The sequence below is a fragment of the Schistocerca serialis genome, chromosome 2 (genome assembly GCF_023864345.2).
Source record: "Schistocerca serialis cubense isolate TAMUIC-IGC-003099 chromosome 2, iqSchSeri2.2, whole genome shotgun sequence".
NCBI lineage: Eukaryota > Metazoa > Arthropoda > Insecta > Orthoptera > Acrididae > Schistocerca > Schistocerca serialis.
This window is the reverse complement of record NC_064639.1, coordinates 227,807,065-227,827,927: the sequence shown is the minus strand read 5'-3', so window position 1 is coordinate 227,827,927 and position 20,863 is coordinate 227,807,065. Positions and strand designations below refer to the sequence as shown.

The window sequence follows — 20,863 nt, the reverse complement described above, 5'->3', positions numbered from 1 at the left end:
CAGCATGCTCCAACATTTAGATGACGCTAACTGCATATTATTACAGTCGTCAATTACGCGAGAACCAGATGCGGTACGTCAATTTTGAGTCCATAACTGCAAAGAGGGGGATTTTTCCCTAAGGGAAAACACCTTACTTATTTTGCGTCAGCATCCAATTAAGATGTATTTTGAACGTTCCCAGATTCGTACCTTACGCAAATTCTACGAATCACAACTCATACTTGTATGATATTTAAGTTAAACACATGGCGTATAGTGTCAAACTTTTCGAGTCTGGTGCACCAGGACAGTGTCGGTTGGTGACACATAGTGGGTGTAAAAGGTATACATTCCGGGACACGAATGTGGCGTGGGTTGGCGGAGGTTGCAAGGGGCGGGTGGTGGTGGTGGTGGTGGTGGTGGTGGTGGAGAGAGTACTGTACCGGACGCATTTCTGCGAGGTAGCGGTACAGTTTAGCTGCGTTGATAAAGCATTTGTCGCAAGAAGTGATTAATTCAGGACTTGAACATTCCTTGGCGGTGGGGCTGGGGGGAGGTCTTGATATTCAGTGCATGATGGATGGGCTACCAGCGGTACTCAAAACTTTTAAAAGGACCTCGCGCTTGGAGCGATGCTAGGCTCCATACGCTACTTCAGCTAGACTCCATGCGCTACTTCAGAGGTTCAGTTCAGCCCGGCTGATCATATCATCTGCCACAAGCTGTCCATATGCCTGAAGATAATAAACAGTTAACTGAACTTGCCTGATGATAATAATCAGTTAACTGAACTTTAAATCTAACGTGTGTCGCTTAACGTAATTTGAAATCAGCGTTACATCACTATTATTTTGGAACGTGTGCATATGCTTTCGATAAACAAAATTATCGGGAACAGAGTACGACACTGGACAGATTACCCGCTGTGACAAAGATGAGCCACAAACATCAAATAGTTATTCGTGGATCGCATTCCACTCCCTGGGTAAAAACATCGACATTAATAACAAAAACTATTTCTTGAAGTACCAGATATGAGCTAAAACGTCGCAGGTCACTCAAAGATCTACTGCTGCTTAAAATCCCTTTTAAGGAATGTCAGTATGCTATGACAACTGCAGAAACTCTAGACGCCCCCCTGTCTGTAGAAAGACGTCCTCTATCATGGAAAGGACGCACTGCCTGTCCTCGACTGAGAGGCCGCTGTCGATATATAAAACTGTTTTCTAACCTCGTCTCCAACTGAGGAAGACATCTTAGGTGGTAAATTGCCAATAGGAGAAGAAATATCAATCAGTAGTTTTATACAGTGTGGTTCAGAACTCCTACCATGCAGTTACAGGGGTTGTAAAGGGTACTCATGACAGCAATATTTAATAATAAATCCATGACCGAAAACGCGCCGTTTGCAAGATAAACGACTTCAGAACTTAACAGACGTTAATATCAACAGACAACAGTAAAACCAGAAGCCTGTTGTTCATTAGAGGCTAGATTTAATACCGCAATAGCTTCAAGTCTACGAAGTCAGGTAATGTAATGACATTAAGAAGGATAATGCGGACGAGTTCTTAAAAGTAGTACACACAGGGATAGACACACAGACAGACAGACTACGCTATCACAGGAAGAGGGAACGGCGTGGCTTATCGCCGACTGCACTCCAGCGTGACGTAATTACGGGCTGGAGAGGATCGCGCAGGGCGTGGCGCAGAGAGCACACACAGAGGACACACACAGACAAAGCAGAGGCGGTGGCGGCAGCGGCGGCTTACCATAAAGGTTTCATGCTTATCGAGACAGCGCCCACCTCGCAGTCGTTTCCGCTGCACCTGGGGACACAAACAGCAACGGCATCAGCTCAGGTCCTCCCATGCACCATCCCACCCCCCACCCCACCCCCCAAATGCCTCGGACGATCTTCGCGTTTCGAAAGGCGTCCGCAGAGGCCACAGGAATTATTTGCAAGTGCGTAAGCACATACACTCGCAGAAGCTAAGCAGTTCAGGATTAACCGCCACGTAGTTTGTCAGGCTGATAATCCGTACATTAACGAAAAATCTGGATTCGTCGTCTCTGGAAGAAGCGCAAAGTGCTGGACACAGAAAGATAGCATTGTCAGGTAAGGACTGAGTATTAATATTATGTTATACTTTAAATAAAGTGAACATTGTTTATCCGAGACACAGCTCGCAATCCACGGCATTGAAATAGGCAAAAGCGCGTGGGCTGATGATATGTTTCCACACACCACAGTGTCATCAGCAAACATCAAATGTTCCACCCCTTCTCTGAAGTTCACTGCTTCTACCGCTCATAGCTTCAATATGTGTGTCTGCAATTTCTGTTTATTGTTGTACGTGTCATGGACGAATATAACGCTTGTTTTCTTTTCTATACGGTTTTCTAAATTTTGAACTACATATTAGATGTATTTTGTAAGACAGGATCTGATGGCCCTAATCTTTGCGTGATAGGTACATAAAAACGCCCTGCGAAAGTGACATTTTCCTGGTGGCGATGGTACAGGTCCGAATTTTTTTTTTTTTTTCCAATTTATAAACTTCTTTGATACTATTTATTCAGTACTCGAATTAGGCTTGTATCTTCCACGATTATGATAACGATACTGATATTGTGTGTGTGTGTGTGTGTGTGTGTGTGTGTGTGTGTGTGTGTGTGTGTGTGTGTTGTCTTTAAAAATTGAGAGCAGAACCATATTGCAACAATGAAAATTTCAAAATAGTAATAATTATTAATAACAATAATAATAATAGTCAACTCGAAACCCCGCGAACTGGCCTTATGACCAAGTTATTGTTGACCGACCGCCGTGTCATCCTCACCAATTCCTTTTTCGGATGCGGTACAGAGGGGCATGGGTTCACCACCTCGCACTTGCGGCCGTTGTCGACTTGAGGCGCTACCTCTCAATTGGCATCACGAGGCTGAGCTGAGTAAAACCCGCTCCAGTCCTCCCACCAATGAAAAATCCCTGGCAGTAGCGGAAATCCAAACCGTGATCCGCGCATGAGAGTCTGATGCGCTGACCACTCCATTACGGAGACGGATCACAGCAGCAATAACAATAATAATAATAAATACTTCTTGGATAGTCCTTCCTCCTGAGATGAGGGTTATATTCCTTGGTAGACTTTCTGGAATGGACTGCACTTAGCCACGCGGGATTAGCCGAGCGGTCTTGGGCGCTACAGTCATAGACTGTGCGACTGGTCCCGGCGGAGGTTCGAGTCCTCCCTCGGGCATGGGTGTGTTTGTCCTTAGGATAATTTAGGTTAAGTAGTGTGTAAGCTTAGGACTGGTGACCTTAGCAGTCCCATAATATTTCACACACAATTGAACATTTTTTGACTGCACTTAGCCTCATGAGGAGCTGCTTGAACGAGAATGAGGGGCGCGGGTTTAGATAAGCCGATATTAACCGACGAAAGCGCATTGTGAGAACCGTACAAGTGAATCGAGGAACTTGGGGGGGGGGGGGGGGGCACCGTTAGCTGACAAACGCTGGCTATCATGAAATTCGGCTAAAGCGAAGGACGGGAAAAAACTGAAAATAACGAAAAGAAACGTCTGTTGCGGCGGTAATCGTTGCAGAGACGACGCTAGAAAGATTTTTAGCACCGGAAAAGGGAAAAAAGAGACAATTAGAAGGACGCTGGTATCAGATAAACAAGGCAGCTTCTCTAACATAGGGTCGCAACAGGGCTGTTCCTATTTAGTCCGGAAACGGAGTAGACACTTAGGAGCAGTAAGAATTTGTCGCCAGGGCGACGGCAGCCATACACGCAGCTGGTAACGGGCCGGGACATTCTGCGCGTTAATAAGTAAATACGGAGGGCGGTGTTAATTAAGACCGTCCTGGATGGGCGCAGTGCCGTTTCATTAGGCGGCGCTCCGGTCTCGCACCGAGCTGCGGAGAATATGGGAAAAGTTGGCGGCCGGCTGGGCTGGGCTCGGCTCGCTCGCTCAAACACTTGTGCGGCCGCATAAAAGGAGCCCCGTAATTCCGCGTTGCGGCCCACGAGAGCTAAATAAACCGAATATAACAGTCCGCATTGCTACGGCAAACACAATACCGTGCCGTGCTGCTGCAGACTGACCGGCGTGGTGCCACGAGCTCTGGAACAGAAACCACTGCGGAAGATGAGGGGCACACACATTCCCACTGTGCTAGAAAAAAATTAATTGAATTAAAATGAACTTTACACGAAGACACAGTCACTAAAGTTAGACTCCGCAATAACAGACTCCAACTTCACCACTAGGTAACCACGTTAACGGAAGCCACAGAGGAGTAGGGAATCACATTTGTACGCATGGAACCACTTAGGTTGCAGTTGTAACTCATTTTTCGTTATGCCCTACTAATATATAGCGTACCTACGCGATGAGTAGTCACCGGGTTTTAATTATCACCTCGGAAAAAAAACAAGCTGTTACCATAAAACATGCCTCTTCTACACACTCACATTTCAACGCGAGCCGTGCGAGGTAGCCCGCGGTCTCAGGCGTCTTGTCACGGCCAGCGCGGCTCCCCCCCCGTCGGAGGTTCGACTCCTCCCTCGGGCGTGTGTGTGTGTGTGTGTGTGTGTGTGTGTGTGTGTGTGTGTGTGTTGTACTTAGCGTAAGGTAGTATCCGTTAGCCGGCCGAAGTGGCCGTGCGGTTCTAGGCGCTACAGTCTGGAGACGCGTGACCGCAACGGTCGCAGGTGCGAATCCTACCTCGGGCATGGATGTGTGTGATGTCCTTAGGTTAGTTAGGTTTAAGTAGTTCTAGGGGACTGATGACCACAGCAGTTAAGTCCCATAGTGCTCACAGCCATTTGAACCATTTAGTATACGTTAGATTAAGTCTTGTGTAAGGTTAGGGACCAATGACCGCAGCAGTTAAGACCTTACCACAAATTTCCAAAATTTTCCAACGCGCCATTTTTCCTAACGGTGGATTTCTAGGCAGAGTCCTAGGTTGTAGGCATATTCATTTTGGCTGTTTAGGGATCGTTTCCACTTTGAAAAAACTTCGCTGTCATTGCGTAAACGTGTGACTATTCCTGCGCAGAATGAGCTGAGAGGTTTTCCTGGAGCGGAAATACACACCCCACTGGACAGCTTCCCACCACGCATCGTCTTGACAACCTGCCGTAACTTCATAACGACATTTTGGTAATACGCTCCTGTGATGGTTTGCGTCTAACGAGCATAATCTATTAGCTCCATACCAAAAAAGCACTCAGCATCACCTTGTCCAATGATGGCTGAGTCTTCGCCTCGTTCAGCGCTGGTGAATCCACGTGTTTCCATCCCTTAATTTGCTCCTTCGTCTCGGTGTCTTAGTGGCTATATAGTCATCTGCAACATTTCCGATGTTGCCTCAGTTCAGTGTGGTTTTTTCGGAGGGTATGAGCAGTTTCGGTAAACCTGTCGGCGACGACCTTTTTCATGTTCAAAATATTGTGCGACATGAAGACTGACCAGTCACTGATTTTCACTAGTTTCACATTATCACCTCTATTGTGGTATGCTTGTCTTGCTTTTCCCGGTTCCTCATAAAAAGATCGTTTGCCACTTAATTCTTCGTCGTTCAGACTTGTCTGGCCACACTGAAAGTGTCTGCTTCAACTAACCATTCGTCGTATGACGGTGCATCGTTACCATTCACTGTCGCCAACTCAGGATGGTTTGTTGCAGTTTTGTTCCCCTTCAAATGCGGAAAACAAATTACGGCACAATACTCCACATTACCAATGAGTTGCGCCATTTGGTTTTGGCTCCGATAGCCATCGGCTACCGTACTGTGACGCCGAAATTTCAATGAGTACCAGGAGTGTCCATATGCACCTTAAAACCAGCAAAAAATTTGTTACATAACATTGCTTTATCCATTGCGCACGGAGGATGCGGCAACTACTGTTACCACGGACAGTATGCAAAGATCCAGGAAGAAACCATAACAACAAGCCAATTACTGAGCTGTGGGTTGAAGTCTCGCTCAACTTGGCAGTTGGCGCGAGCACTGGTGGTGCATTCCTGCCGCCGCAGAGTACGTGCGAAAGTGCTGAACAGCACAGCAAAGCGTCACGGTGAGACTAGGTGTGGCCTTGAATGACAGTGGAGAGGAATCTGATGTGGGACAACGAAGCGGTAACAACTTACATCTAGCTCAGAGACCGCTGACAGCAGCGGCAGGACAAGACTTCGAGTGCGCCACTGGAGCACGGATGGCACGCCGACTGGTCGTGTTTACGTCCTGAAGCAGCTGGTTCAGGAGAACTAGCCGCGAGCAGAGGTGCCTACGAAGACGGAGGCGGTTAGCAGCTGGTAGACGGTGATAGCGGCCCCATGTGTACAGAGGACGGTGCAACTGTTGACAGCGTGGACAGCATGACAGGAGCCAGTAAGAAAGCACAAGTGAGTCAGCGGGACAGAACAGCAACTTCGCGTGGTTAGCATTGGAGGCAGCCTCGTGGATTCTGTGACACAGCTAGCAGTGTTATCAACACGAAGCATCAGTCTCTGCCCTGTGTCTTGGATCCAGGCAAGGTCGTGCTGAGTCCCAAATAGGTGGTCTTTGTGGTGTGCACTCGTAGACGGCGGTGCATAAGTTAAGTGTTATTACGGTTGTGCTAAGGGGAAAATTTCGGACTAGTTATTATATTACCATAAGAGTTGAACCATTCTAAGGGCTAATACTGTTATATAAAGTACAGTAGCAGTAGATTCTGTGCGAATTAAATCGTTTTACTGTCAATTGTGCTTGACTTACGTTCTGGTTTCTAATTGCTGGACTTGGGTTATGAGTTCGATACATTTTGTCCTATGGCCATTCTTGTGTAGCCTCATTCTGTGTGTTTCAATTTTTTAGTTGTATTTATCAAGAACTCTTGTCATTACCTGTATTTTGGGGCTTTGGTGTCTCGGCTCTAGTGGGTTTTATTTCCGATATCCTGCCCTGAGTTAGGACCTTGCTGTTTTAGTTCTCTAGTCACTCCTGCTCGTGTTGTTGTTGTTGTTGTTGTTGTTATTGTTACTGGTATGATTGTTTTGTGCCTTTTTATTGTAAAGCTATATTACTCGGAACGGCAAACATTTTAACGTTATGCTAGATATTAAGTTAATGTGTATTTGTGGATTTACCATTTTGTTTTACTTTTAAACATGTATCCTGATTTACGGAATTCCGTTGGTAATATGCGTGATTAAAACTATTTAAGTGTTTATATCCCCACAACCCCCAGCAACGTTCCCCTTCCAAAGTTCTTGCACCATATCTGTACTTTGCAAGTCACCTTACGTTTCACTGCTTCTGGTATCGCTTCAATTTCCCGACTTCCCTCTTCTATTCAAAAAAAGTATCGGTAAGCGTCCATACGAGCATCAGTAGCTTGTTATCAGCATAGGAATCGTGTGAATTTTTATTTTATTTATTATTGACGTGTCTGATGTAATTTCACTAACTGACCCGCTTCATGACCACGCATATCTGCTCCTACAGAACTAGATGTGTAAAATAATTTAAAAACACCTCATTTACAAGACATCACCCTGAATGCAGCAATTACAGATGTAGATCACTTGATTTAATGCAGATAGGTACGGGAAACGTTCGTGTGATTTGGGAATAATGGTATGATGTTTGATTCTGTCGCGTTAATTAACCCTAGTTACTAAAGCCACATAAAATTTCCGATTGCAGTTGATACGAGTTCGAGCTTCCCGCCAATCTGGTTTTCTCAGTATAGGGTGTAAAACAGAATATTTTGTACTTGTTTTGTATGTGACGTATCACTGGAGAGTTTGTAATTAACTAATACACAAATTATGACTTCATTTGAATAAAATATGGAGTAGTAAAAATAATGAGGGGTTAAGAACAATATCACATTTCCCCCCCCCCCCTTTTTGTGTTCTAGAGTTAACTATCTCGGCGCGACGCCGCAATATGACATGAATTGGAAAGAGTGCGCAAGGTCTGTTCTAGGGTAGGCGAATGGCCGACTATGGTTAATTGAGAGAGGTCCTGTGTTCCATATGTAACGCTGTTGCTATCCACTCCAGAGAACGGCTTGAACGTTTGGGGTGACCACAATTTCAGACTAAAGGAAGACATGGTAGCAAGTCAGAGTCGTTGGCAGATTTGTGAGTGGTGGATTCGACCCGTCCGACAGTGTTAGGGACGCCCTCCAAGAGAGATGGCAATCCCCAGTCACAAGATTACCTTCGTTCTGCAAAATGCTACTTGAAGTTTAGCACTACGTCGAACTGCAGAATGATTTTACTGCCTCCAACGTTACCTCACGGAAGTACCTGTTTGTCCGCCTCCCCAGCCGATTGGTCAGCACGGCAGAACGCCTTGCGAGAGGCGGGGTCAGAGATTTTCTCCGGTCGGGGACTGGTTGTTGTCTTCATATCATATCATCCTCTCGGGTCAGAAGTGTTTTCATGGACTACAATAAGACCTCTAAATGGACGAAAGTGAGCTAGTAGAAGCAAATAACGATCTCTTTCACTTGCATTCCACAATTCGGTCGCCGGCCGGGGTGGCCGAGTGGTTCTAGGTGCCACAGTCTGGAACCGCGCGACCGCTACGGTCGCAGGTTCGAATCCTGCCTCGGGCATGGATGTGCGTATACCTGTTACAACCAGACTAGCGATCACCCTTAGTTGGCTAGTGATGATTCATACAGAACTTTTATGTACTCCCCTCAAGAGCCTTCTCATCGACATACATCATAGCACGAGGCGTTTGCAGCGCTTTGGTGGAAGGACTTGAGGAATTTATTGAAGTAGTTTGACGTAATACTCAAACCTTTATGTTAATATTTCACTGTAGTTCGCCACTACAGTGATAGAATAATGAATATGATGTGATACATCTACAACGTGAGTTTTATCATGTGAAAAGTAATGAGTACAATGACCATAATAAAAGACAACGAGCGAGTTGCTGCCGTGAACACACGTGCTAAAGCTTCAAACAATTTAGGAAGTGTATAATAAAATTATGTGTCACTACTGAATGTCTTCCACTACGATGTTAGCAGCAAGTATGCGCTTTTTCAGGTTCCCGTCTTTGTATACAGGGCATAGGCAAGATAATGTGAACCCATGTTCTTACTTGGAAATGGTTTATTAATAAGGGATTGGATCCCTATTTGCCCGTAATGCAATTGCGATTCTCCTTGAAGTACTGGCATATAATGATAGAGCAGTCTCCAACTGAATTTTATGCCACGCTTCGATCAGAACCTCTTCTACCTCCTGTAGTGACGAGGGAGGTGTAAATCTGCTCCCGAGTCTGCACTCCAATACCCCCCCCCCCCCCCCCACAAGGATTGGATAATATTCAAGTCTGGGGACTTTGCTGGCCAGGGAAGACGCTGCAGTTCAGTTGCATGCTCCTCATACCACGTTAATATTGTCCAGGCTGAGTGAATGAGTGAATTATCGTCCTGAAATACTGAATCATTATTGGAGAACACCATTTGAATCACGGGGTGGACCTGATCACCTAAAATGTTCATACAATCGTAGGCTGTAACACGGGCTCTGAGAGTAATGATGGGCCAGCAGAATACCTTGCCCGCACCATCACACTTCCACCCCCATGCTTAACTGTTGGAATCAGGCAATCAGGATTGTAGGCTTCTTTTGGAGTTCTCCAAATGTAAACCCGGCCCGATGTTGGAAACAACGAAAACGTGGACTCGTCGGACCTTATACGACGTGTTTCTACTGGTCAGCCGTCCAGGATTTATGCTCCTGACACCATGTTTTCGCTTCTTTGCGTTGGTTGTCGTCACTAATGGTTTCGGAATAGCAGTTCGTCCATGAATATCCGATTTATGGAGATCTCGGCAAACAGTGTCGATAGATACGGGGTCTCGAAGATAGCTATTGAGCTTTACAGTCACTTTAGCCGCTGTAGTTTCGTCTTGTTTTGGCACAATTCGTGTTAGCGTACGACAATCTCTATCATTTAGTCTTGATTTGTGCCCACTATTACGTTTACGCGATGATGTCTTTTCATGTTTTGTGCAGGGTGTCATGACTGCTGAAACAGTTGCTCTTGAAACATTCGTTCAGTAACTTGGGCCGTCTTGGTTACTAATGCTCCAGCTAATCGGGCCCCCACAATTTGCCCTCTTTGGAACTCTCTTGGATCTGCACGTCGACCTCGGCCTCTGAATGCAAATAAAAAGTATGCACTAACCGTAACCAACCTGCACTGATGCCTAGTCCGTACTGAACACGCAAAGTCGAGCGCTACAAGTGCGTTACCTGCGCTGTTGGCGGTCAGCGCGACACGTGCCTTACCTGTGCAGTTGAACGTGGAACACAACCATCCCATTACTACCACTGTTCATATTATTTTGCCTATCCCCTGTGTATCACTTTTTTGTTTTTTTATAGATCTCACCTTAGATGTACGTATAACATTTATAAAATTCATCTCGTTTTCCCACTTCTACATTCCTGTGGATAACAAATAAATCGAATGACTTTAAGTACGCGCGCCGTTTTTGGTACAAAAATTAAATAATATTGTTCACACGCTCAGCTTACGTAACTTGGCCCTCCAGCGCTGTCGACGTGCTAAACAGGAAGCATGGCTGAGAGAGAGGGAAGCATTTACAATCAAGGACAGAGGCAGATGAAGCTGAGGCATACGAAATACCATACTCCCCTTGGTGAACACTGGCAACTACCTGCACCAGCCAGTTCCACCAGCAACACTAACCGGTCATAATGCAATATTTCCGTGTACTGTTGCAGCAGTCTTGACAGCAACACTATTGCTGCCACACATTGCCGTAAAATGTGAACCATCTAAACGTATCTTGAGGACAGGATGTGGCAGACAGAGACTCGTAAAGCGGCATACAAGCAATCGCTTTCACCACGCTTAATTTCCTACAGGAACAGGTAAGGGAATAACAATAGCAAAATGAATGAATGCCGGTTTTCTTGGGAGCTCTTCCGCATTACAATACTTTATGAGTCTCTGTGAAGACAAACCCCCTCCCCGGATTACAGAAGTCATAGTTTTCGTACTGCAGGCACACTAGCAATACGAACATGTTGTTAATGGCATACCTCTGTCAAGACATTCCGGAACTCTACAGCGAAGCTAGGATCGGCAGAACGCATGGTGGGATGTTACGACCCCTGACCCCTGCCCTACTGCAAGGAAGCCCGTTGCCCCAACTTTTTTACTTCGTTTAATTCTCTGGGAGAACCCGCGCCGATCGCCATCATTAAGGCGAGACAAATGAAGAAGTGGAGGAACGGAGGCGCGATTAGAGAAAGCCCGGAGGAAGCGGATTATGCAGCACGTGAATCGATATGGCGGCCGTGACGTCAGCGTCCGCGCCCGCGCCCCGGCCGGTCGATGCGGCCTTGAACTACCCCACTACCGCCTCCGCCGCGCCTCAGCCGCCGCCGACGCCGCCCGGTGCGCCAATATTTTTAGCACTGGACAGCGGCGCGAGGTTATTAGTGAATGGGCTGATAACATCGCGCCCGCTATTAGCAGCTACTGTGCACTTCGGCGAGGCCCGACGAGGCATATATCTCAGTTTACAACCAGCGTCTTTGCATCACGGCACATGTACTTCTCCTACGCAAATGTGCCACCTACACGTCCAATCCACATGCAACCACGAACTTTGCATTCTGCAAGCCACAAGACGACATATGGTGGAGTGTAAATGGAATACCACAATCACATTCTCCCCATTCCTGTTCCACAATGTTGAACACGACGAATGCTAGTACCCTCATAATCTGAACTAAACTCCCCCATATAAAACTGATGAGTGTAGTCTGGGTAATTTGCGGTAGTTTTTAACGCACCTCGATGCTCATGACAACATATCTCCTGAACTATGTGCCGTACGATGATCTAAATTTGTAGACATATTCAGTTGAATATGTGGATACTATCTGGGAAATGTGTTGGTAATAGAGTTAGTAGTACAGAAGCAATAAATTAAAACATTGTGCCTGATGCGTAAGTTTTACTCCACGGAGAGCAAAAATGTAGTAAGCGATAAACTGACGTCCTTTCATTATTTTGTGGGACTGTTAGCGGAAAAAAACTCCATAAAGGTTTCAAATTATGTGTCAAGTTTGTTGGTAGTCGCCAAGTAATTCATTCTCAAATACCGGATGAATATAAGCTGGGTAATTTGCCCGATGTGAGTTACATACACTGCCTCAAGACATATATACCGTTTCCGACTTTAATATCCGACTAACTGTGTGGTTTAACGTAAATCTTTTCCGCTCACTGTACAGCACGTCGTACAGCCGCTTGTGTAATGAAGGTACAAGAAAGCAGCATTCTCAGTGTAGTTGTGTAGAGCGCGCTGTGTCTCCTGGTCGTGAACGGGACAATATCGCTTTGCATGCAACGTTCAGGGTAACAACAGGCCACCCAGTTCAAGCTAGAACCGTGTGAAAAATCGACATTTTACGGCAAGATGGGTTCTTAGCATGGGAATTTATCCTCTGAATTTATGTACACCACAGCGACGACGTCATTCTAACATTTGAGTCCCTTTCGTGAGACACAAAACACGCATGATTCATAGTGGTCGCAAGGGGTGACTAAGGCACCTGGTCGCCGCTACCTACTAATTTGTGATGTTCAGCTCTTGTTGGCGTAACGTAGTCGTTAATTCTGTGACACACTAAACTACTTTTTTTTTACTACTGGTCTAGATGCCTCAGTGGCACGATCTCCAGGCCCCAGCACAAATCTACAAAATCAAACTTAAAGCAGACCACAAATCTGATATGCAACATCTGTTCCCATTATTTAAATAAAGTGACCATTTATAGATGTTAGTACAATGTATAAGAAGAGAGATAGCATATCAAGTTGGTAAACTGAAACACATGACATACAAACATTCGTCACAGAACTGTCGTATACCCATTAACGGCATTAATAAAAACCGCTTAAACTACAATGCTAACTTCACATTACGAAATAAAGTAAAATTTCTCATAACGCAGTAACCAGAAAAGCTCTCATTGAAAAAAATACGCTGAGTCATGTCGTACAAACAATGGTGTCACATACAGCAGTGCAATTAAATTGTGAAGGAATGAAATAACTGTTAAAAAAGACTATACAATCAGAAATGAACCATGCATTTAAGTCGAAGTAAGAGCTTAAGATCGAAAAAGTATTTTTGAATACATAGCTGTGGTTCATTTGTTCTATTACGTGTGCATTATGTCGGCCACAAAACCAAATTTTAAAATTATAACAAAAGGTATAAACCACAGTAAAATATAAAACCAGAAGTTATCAACAAAGTAAAATTTCAAGCTGTGTTTGGTGGTGTAGAAGCATAACCCTAAAACTCAGCCAACCATAACAGCAGTTATTACTATACAATGTAACATAACAATTATTGTAATAAAAAGCCTTGTCAATCGTTATGAACCGTAACAGAATAGAATAAAATAGTTCATGAAGAGAACTATTATGTTAAATCCTCAACAAAATATGAATGTACGAATAAAGGACCAAGAGAGACTAAATAATATAAGACATGATGTGAACCAATATCTATAAAATTGTAGAAACGCTGCGCAGATGTGAGATGAGACAAGAATCAGCACACACAAAACATTTGCAAACATAAACATGAATGGCGTACCACAGTAGTCAATATCTAAGTAACTCAAACCATAAAAACCAATAAAAGAAGGCGTGCAAACCATCACCTGTCGGCTGGTCTAAAAGCTGCCCGTATATTAATGATGAGAATATATAACACAATGACAAAAAGGTTGAAAACCGAAAGGGATTATTAAAATATGAAATGAGTAACACATTGACGGTTTGTACACCTGAATCATACATTGAAAGGCTAAACCAAATCTGAAAACGACCAGTCAGTTGGCAGTAGACTTATTGTCTTCAGACTGCAACGCTATACATTCACAGTTTAATTACACTGCTAAGGTTCGTTTGCCTTATTCCTTTATCATGTTTATGCATTCATTATTTCGGTTCCTTATTTTTCAATATTTACGTACTGCGACAGATTTTCTGTCTTCAGGACGTTTCGTTACAGTACGACCTCTATATGTGATACCACTGTTTGCACATGACTCAGTGCATTTTTTCATTTAGGCTTTTTCTAATTACTCTAATATGAGAACTTTTACTTTATTTCCTAATATTATGTTAGGATTGTATTTTAAGCGGTTTTATCAATACACTTAAGGGTACTTGACAATTCTGTGACCAATGTTTGTATGTTACGTATTTTATTTTACCATCTTGATATCTTTGATCTCTTTTCATATACTTTTTAGTTATATCTATGTATGGTTAATTTATTTTAAATAATAATAGCAATCAATATTGCGTATCAGATTTTAGGTCTTTGCAAGCTTGATTTTGTCGATTTATACAGGGGTCTGTAAATGGTGCCAATCAGGCATAGTCAAATAAAATAATTAATAAAATTACGGTTGACGGTTTTTCAACTCTTTGATCAGCCGCAGTCCCATTCCGTTTACACAAGATGGAACTACGGAAAAGTAAATTATGGTTCCTATCCAATACCATGCTACTCAGTTTCCAATTTTATTCGTCACGCTACTACGTACATTACGATTCCCACCTACTAGGTGTGCTAGGTATTAGACGCGTAACAGCAGGTATGATGAGACTGATATCTCGTCCCCTTTCCTGTGGATTGTATGCACGAAGAAACGAAATCTTTTTCATTTTCGTTAACAAAAATTTTTTCACATCTACAGGGTGGTCACAAAGAATCTGGAAAGCTTGTGATGGTGTTGCAGGGTAGGCTGTACTGAGAAATAATTGTTAAGAAAATAATTTGATACGTTCTATGTATCTGGGCCAATTAGCACTGAAGTTAGCAAATCAGGCTATTGCGTGCGTAAATTCAAGCGTTCCGCTAGTGACAGTGGCATCAAATGTGTCCTTCGTTTGGTTCCCAAAAATCGATAAAAGAAAGCGATACAAAAATTGGACATGAGACGGTAGTAAAGATCGAAATCCAACCGAAGGCTGAGCAGTTTCGTGTGCTATCATCTACGCTATAACAACAACTAACAATTACAGCACCTGATGGGCCGCTTGAATTTGTGCGCTCAACGGCCTGATTGGTTAACTCCAATGCTAATTATCTAAAAAAACGGCGCAACGTAGCGAATTTTTTCTTACCAGTATTTCTCAGCAAAATCTATCTGCAACACCCTTACATGTTTATCAGACTGTTTCTGAACACCGTGTATAACCAAAAGGTGTATTATGTCCGCCGGCCGAAGTGGCCGCGCGGTTCTGGCGCTGCAGTCTGGAACCGCGAGACCGCTACTGTCGCAGGTTCGAATCCTGCCTCGGGTATGGATGTGTGTGATGTCCTTAGGTTAGTTAGGTTTAACTAGTTCTAAGTTCTAGGGGACTAATGACCTCAGCAGTTGAGTCCCATAGTGCTCAGAGCCATTTGAACCATTTTTTTTTGTATTATGTCCATATTCTTGATACGAAAATAGTCTTATGTAGGAATGGGGAAAAATGTGCCACACTTGTCACATGACACAGGTGTAATTACTTCTTACCTACAGAGTCATTAATTACACCTTCCTTATTTATTATCTACACATATATGCTGTTCCACAGTCTCACATTTCACAAGTTTATACTTTTGGCTCTGAGAAATTAATTAATACGTTCTCTTGTTTCATAAAACATGCTGTAATAACTTTAACACTGCATGCATTCAATTTGGAAATTTGAGGTTCTATGAGACCAAAATGCTGAGGCCATCAGTCCCTAAGCTTCCAAACTACTTAATCTAACGGACACACACACACACACACACACACACACACACACACACACACACACACACGCGCGCGCGCGTCCGAGGGAGGACTCGACCACCGATGGGGGCGGGGGGGGGGGGGGGGCGGGGGGGGGGCGCGAACCGTATGACAAGGCGCCCAAGGCCACGCAGCTACCCCGCGCGGCAATGCACACATGAAGAAGCATTAGTTCTATCTCTGCATTGGGTTGTTGTTCACAATAAACGTCTACGGTTGGATACTTTTCGATATGTTTACACTAAGTTAATGACCAGTTAGCTTTGATTTTAAACTGGACACACCTCGTCTTGTGCAAGGATAACTGTTTCTGCATATGATCAGCAACTTTTGGATACATATATTCATATGATATAGTATGAGATGTGATTAATATTTAATCTTTTGTAAGTATTAACCTATACCACCCTTGGAAAATACCACCTATGGAAAACTGGTTGGACTTTATGCACCTCTAGGTGCATCAAGCGTTGTCTTGATGCATACAGACATTGTGATAATGGTGAACACAGGAATCGACAGTTACAATAATGTGTGAGATGCACTATAAAAAACACGTGAGTTATTGGCAATCATCTTAAAAATGTACAAACTGTAGCTCATAGGCACTCCGAGGCAACGGCAACAGAACTAGGCGACGTTTTGAGTTAACTAGGATAGCTGTGTCGTTGCAGAAAGCTCGCAACCCTCTAGATACTCTAGCGTCCATTTTGAATGTCATGATCGTCACAGAAGTGTGTGTACGCTGCCAGATACCAACAAACTTCTGAAATATACCGTCACATGAGTTCGCTTGGGATGTGAGGTTGGTTTTGGACCTGTATCACACACGCATGTCGGACGACTTTGGTGGTTGTGAGGTATCAAAACAGGATCCAGCAACTTATGTCTCGATTGACAACCAACATTTCAGCGATGGGTTCGTATTTCAAGACGAGTATGCACCAGCACACAGAGCCAACCTCGCAAAAACTTTCCTCCAGGAGGCAGAAATAACCGAACGGAATGGCCTGCGGTATCAGCCGGCTTGAGTCAGACTGAGCTCACTTGAGACCTGCAGTGTTCGGAGCCGGTACCCTCTTCGTACTGGATGGCCTAAGCAGGGCCTCCGTCGAAGAACTTCATTGGCAGACGTTGCAAGAGAGGCGATGTACATCACGAAGAGGTTCACTATTCAGTTTTCGAGAGAGCACTTTCCGGGAAGAGTCGGGAACATATTTCCTCTCGCGTAACGACCACGACGAGAAAATTCGAGAAATCAGAGCCAATACAGAGGCTTATCGACAATTATGCTTCGCACGTGCCATTCGCGAGTGGAACAGGTTGGTTCAAGTGGCTCTGAGCACTATGGGACTTAACATCTGAGGTCATTAGTCCCCTACAACTTAGAACTACTTCAACCTAACTAACCTAAAGACATCACACACATCCATGCCCGATGCAGGATTCGAACCTGCGACCGAAGCGGTCGTGCGGTTCCAGAGTGAATCGCCTAGAACCGCTCGGCCACAGCGGCCGGCAGTGGAACAAGGTACAGCGGATAAATTAGTAGTTCCAGAACTAACACATGAGGTGGCTTGCGGAGTATGATGTGTGTGTGTGTGTGTGTGTGTGTGTGTGTGTGTGTGTGTGTGCGCGCGCGCGCGCGCGTACGTGGAGACAGTGTCTGCGCAGCAATCGCCGACACAGTGTAACTGAGGCGGAATAAGAGGAACCAGCCCGCATTCGCCGAAGCAGATAGAAAACCGCTTTAAAAACCATCCACAGGCCAGCCGGCACACCGGACGTCGACACTAGACCAAGCATGTTACGATGCAGCAGGAGGAGCAATGGGGTACTTAACGTTACCAGAATCAGATTTTTATTCCAAAGACGAGCAACTTTCGAGCAGATATAGCATTTATCGTCAATGGTGTTTGGTTTTTATTTCACAGTAACGTTACTCATGTTTTATAAGGCCTGTTTTTTCCCTAATCCTCTTGAATCTAAGCCCACACACATACGTATAGATGCAAGGTATGAAAAAGAAAATGAGCAGTTTGTACGGGAAGTCCAGGATCATTGTCACAACGTTGCTTTGTCTCCACGACGGGGCTAACACAGCACAACGCGGCTGAAACCACGATGTGCTGGCAGTCTTCAGTTTCACATTTCGCCCACTTCCCCGAAGTTCCAGGTAAACGTAACAAGCGTAGTAATGCCGTGCTCTGTTTTCCAAATCACAGGACATATATACTATAAAGAGAGATTCAAAAGATTGCTCACAATTTCAAGAAGCTGCTATAGGAGTCTAAATACAGCAACTTTGGGATAGAAACTTATACTCTTGGAAGTAATCGTGCGCCAGTATAGCACGAGTTGGTTCGGGAGGGGAGGTCCAAATGCATGACCACTTCGATCCCCTAATCTGACATCTGACGCCAGAATTTTTTTATTTTTTTTTATTTATTTTTTTTATTTTTTTTTAGTGCGTACCAAAAACTTCGTGTACGTTAACCACTTTACGAGAAAGAAACACTTCTCATCAAGTCACTTGCAGCGTCTGGTATAGAGCACCAGATTTTTATACGGAGAAGTTTGTCTGTATTAAATGCGGTGGGCGTCATTTTGAACACATTCCGTTATGTACAACATTGTTGAGTAAACAGTACATTTCTTTGTTGAACTTAAGGCATTGCGTGTCCTTACTCCTGACATTCCAAAGCTTTCACGGGCTCACGTTTACCTCCAAGACCGTAAATACCTATTTCAAAGTCCTTGTATTCTGATTCTTCTTTGAGCTCCAAGTTGCGCGCAATTTCTTGAATCATCCTACGTTTAAGTATCTTTCCACCTTTTTTTTTTAACCGTAATGGATAATAAAGACAGTACCAATCACACAGCAAAATAGTATAGTATTTGTATATTAACGTCTGTCAAAAACCTCGTTTCAATCTCTCGAATCTTTTATGAAATATTGAGGGTGAGTATATGTAAAATAGTGTATTCTGATTATAAATATCGTGTATACAGGTATATGGTTCGCCAGAATTTTTTAATGGCGCCCTGTACAGAGCGCAAAGTACAGTGATGCAAATGCGCAAAGTGTGAGCCGTTATGACCCGGACGTCTCGTAAATCCTGCAGGGGATTACGAACTGAGGAACGCTGCAGAGCTTTATCTCGTGTGTTTGACACTACGCTGCTGTACAACTGTCTGTGGCAACTCCCAGGCATCTGCAGTGCTGCACGGCACTGGGTATTACGTACTTTGTGCAGTAAACCGTTGGCGTCAACCGAAAAACGCCTGCAACTGCTGTGAACTTTGTAGCACATTGGTGACGGGCAGAATGGCAACAGTGAGGAGAGACCACACACTTGTTGTTCTTTCGTGTTTGACAGCAACTGGGGCTAACTGATGGCCGAGCACTTGACGCACGCTACAGATACGATCGCTTTTCCCAGACTGGATTATCGACAGTCATACCATTCGAATTCCTTTCTGTGGGTCTGTAGGTACGCGCTTTAACACTCAGGTGATCCAAGGAAATTTTTCTTCAACTATATTCTTTGACAGCAGCAATTCCTGTAGGGTTTCACACTGGCTGTGACTGGCAAGACGTAACACTCGTTTCCGATCCCTGCCTGTTATATCTTATTTACGGCCATTGTTCTTATGTCGTGTTACATGGCTACGATTGGTACACCATTCCTTAAAGCCACGATGGACAGACTGCGTTGATACAGCATCACCAATTGGGCAACTTCATTCACGGTGTAGCCACGAGCGTGTCAAAACACGACAGGTCCTTTCTGAAATGTCTCCATGTAGACCCATATTACTACGCTGATTCCATAAAATAACATGGCAGACGACAGTGAGCGTAAACAGACGAGAAGTTCGACGCTCGAAGGGTCAGGACCGGTACGGGCGACAAGCCCCGTCTCGCCCTCGCAGATCTGGCAACCTACACACGTGATTCGTGCTTCTGCAGAAGCAATACTGACGCCGGATCATAAGAGTCGCCGATCCCTTGTGGTGGTGTGAGAGTCGTACAGGATTAATCTCATCACTCATTTCAAAATAATAAAAGAAAATAACAAGCGACGCATAACACACAAAAAGCACAGTACACAAAGTATTTGGTTGTGCTTACCGTACAACTGCTTGTTCAGGCAGGCAGTGTCGGTAACGTGGTATTTCATGCACGATCTTAACCGCTGTCTACAAAACCATGTCCTACACCTAAAACCGACACGTTAAAATGTCCCTATAATAACAGTTAGCTTCAGCTGAAATTGCAGTCTGTAACGTAATTACTGCGCTTTCTCTCTGAGTGTGATGTGTTTTACGAAATGTGTGAAGCTACATGTGAAATTGCTTACAAAAGTGATAAGGCTCTGATGATCCTGTAAAGTGAACTCATTACGGCACGTTAACTGGGGATGTATGGACGTACTCACCAGGGACTCCGAAGTAATTTGTATTATCTGAAGTGTCGTCACGGTAGTCTGTTTCGTCTGAACATATTGTCGCAGTGGCCGAATTAGAAATAATATGCACTGAATGCGTAATTTGATGATATTTTTATATGTTGCTTATATGCGTCCTTTTAATCACATGTTATAAATCACCAATGACGAGTCGAGGCTGAATTTCAAATGTGAGCTATTTACCGTGTGCATACAGCATGAGCGGTTCGAGAGGCAAAGACTACTTTAAACGCAGCCGGCTACGAGAAGAAGACTCCAAGGCCTTCTAAAAATTTCAATTGTTAAAACTAACGGTACCGCTCACATACGTTTGATAAATGTTTTGTAAATGGTTTTACAGAGCATTAAATACGTGTGAATAGTTATTGTTAAATAAATTAGTGATAAACGCAGCAGAATAGTAGCACTTGCAGTGTGGAGTGCATTTTTTTTCTTTTTTTTTTTTTTTTGTACTGGTACTGATTGACTCTAAATAATCGAATGATAGATACTGCGAGTTTCCGCTAGTGAAC

General features: G+C 44.1%; 1 protein-coding gene across 8 annotated transcripts in view; it reads right to left on the bottom strand.

Moving 5' to 3' along the window:
* Nucleotides 1–20,863, bottom strand: part of LOC126456978 (stress-activated protein kinase JNK) — a 582,548-nt gene that overhangs the window by 184,517 nt on the left and 377,168 nt on the right. For 4 of the 8 annotated variants that reach the window (XM_050092923.1, XM_050092926.1, XM_050092925.1 and 1 more), the window contains one exon: nucleotides 1,758–1,814. The exons of 2 other annotated variants lie outside the window; for them this stretch is intronic. The gene's annotated coding sequence lies outside the window, so the exon portion shown is untranslated. The remainder of the gene's footprint in view (nucleotides 1–1,757; nucleotides 1,815–20,863) is intronic. 2 more of the 8 variants (XM_050092927.1, XM_050092928.1) reach the window with 1 other exon arrangement.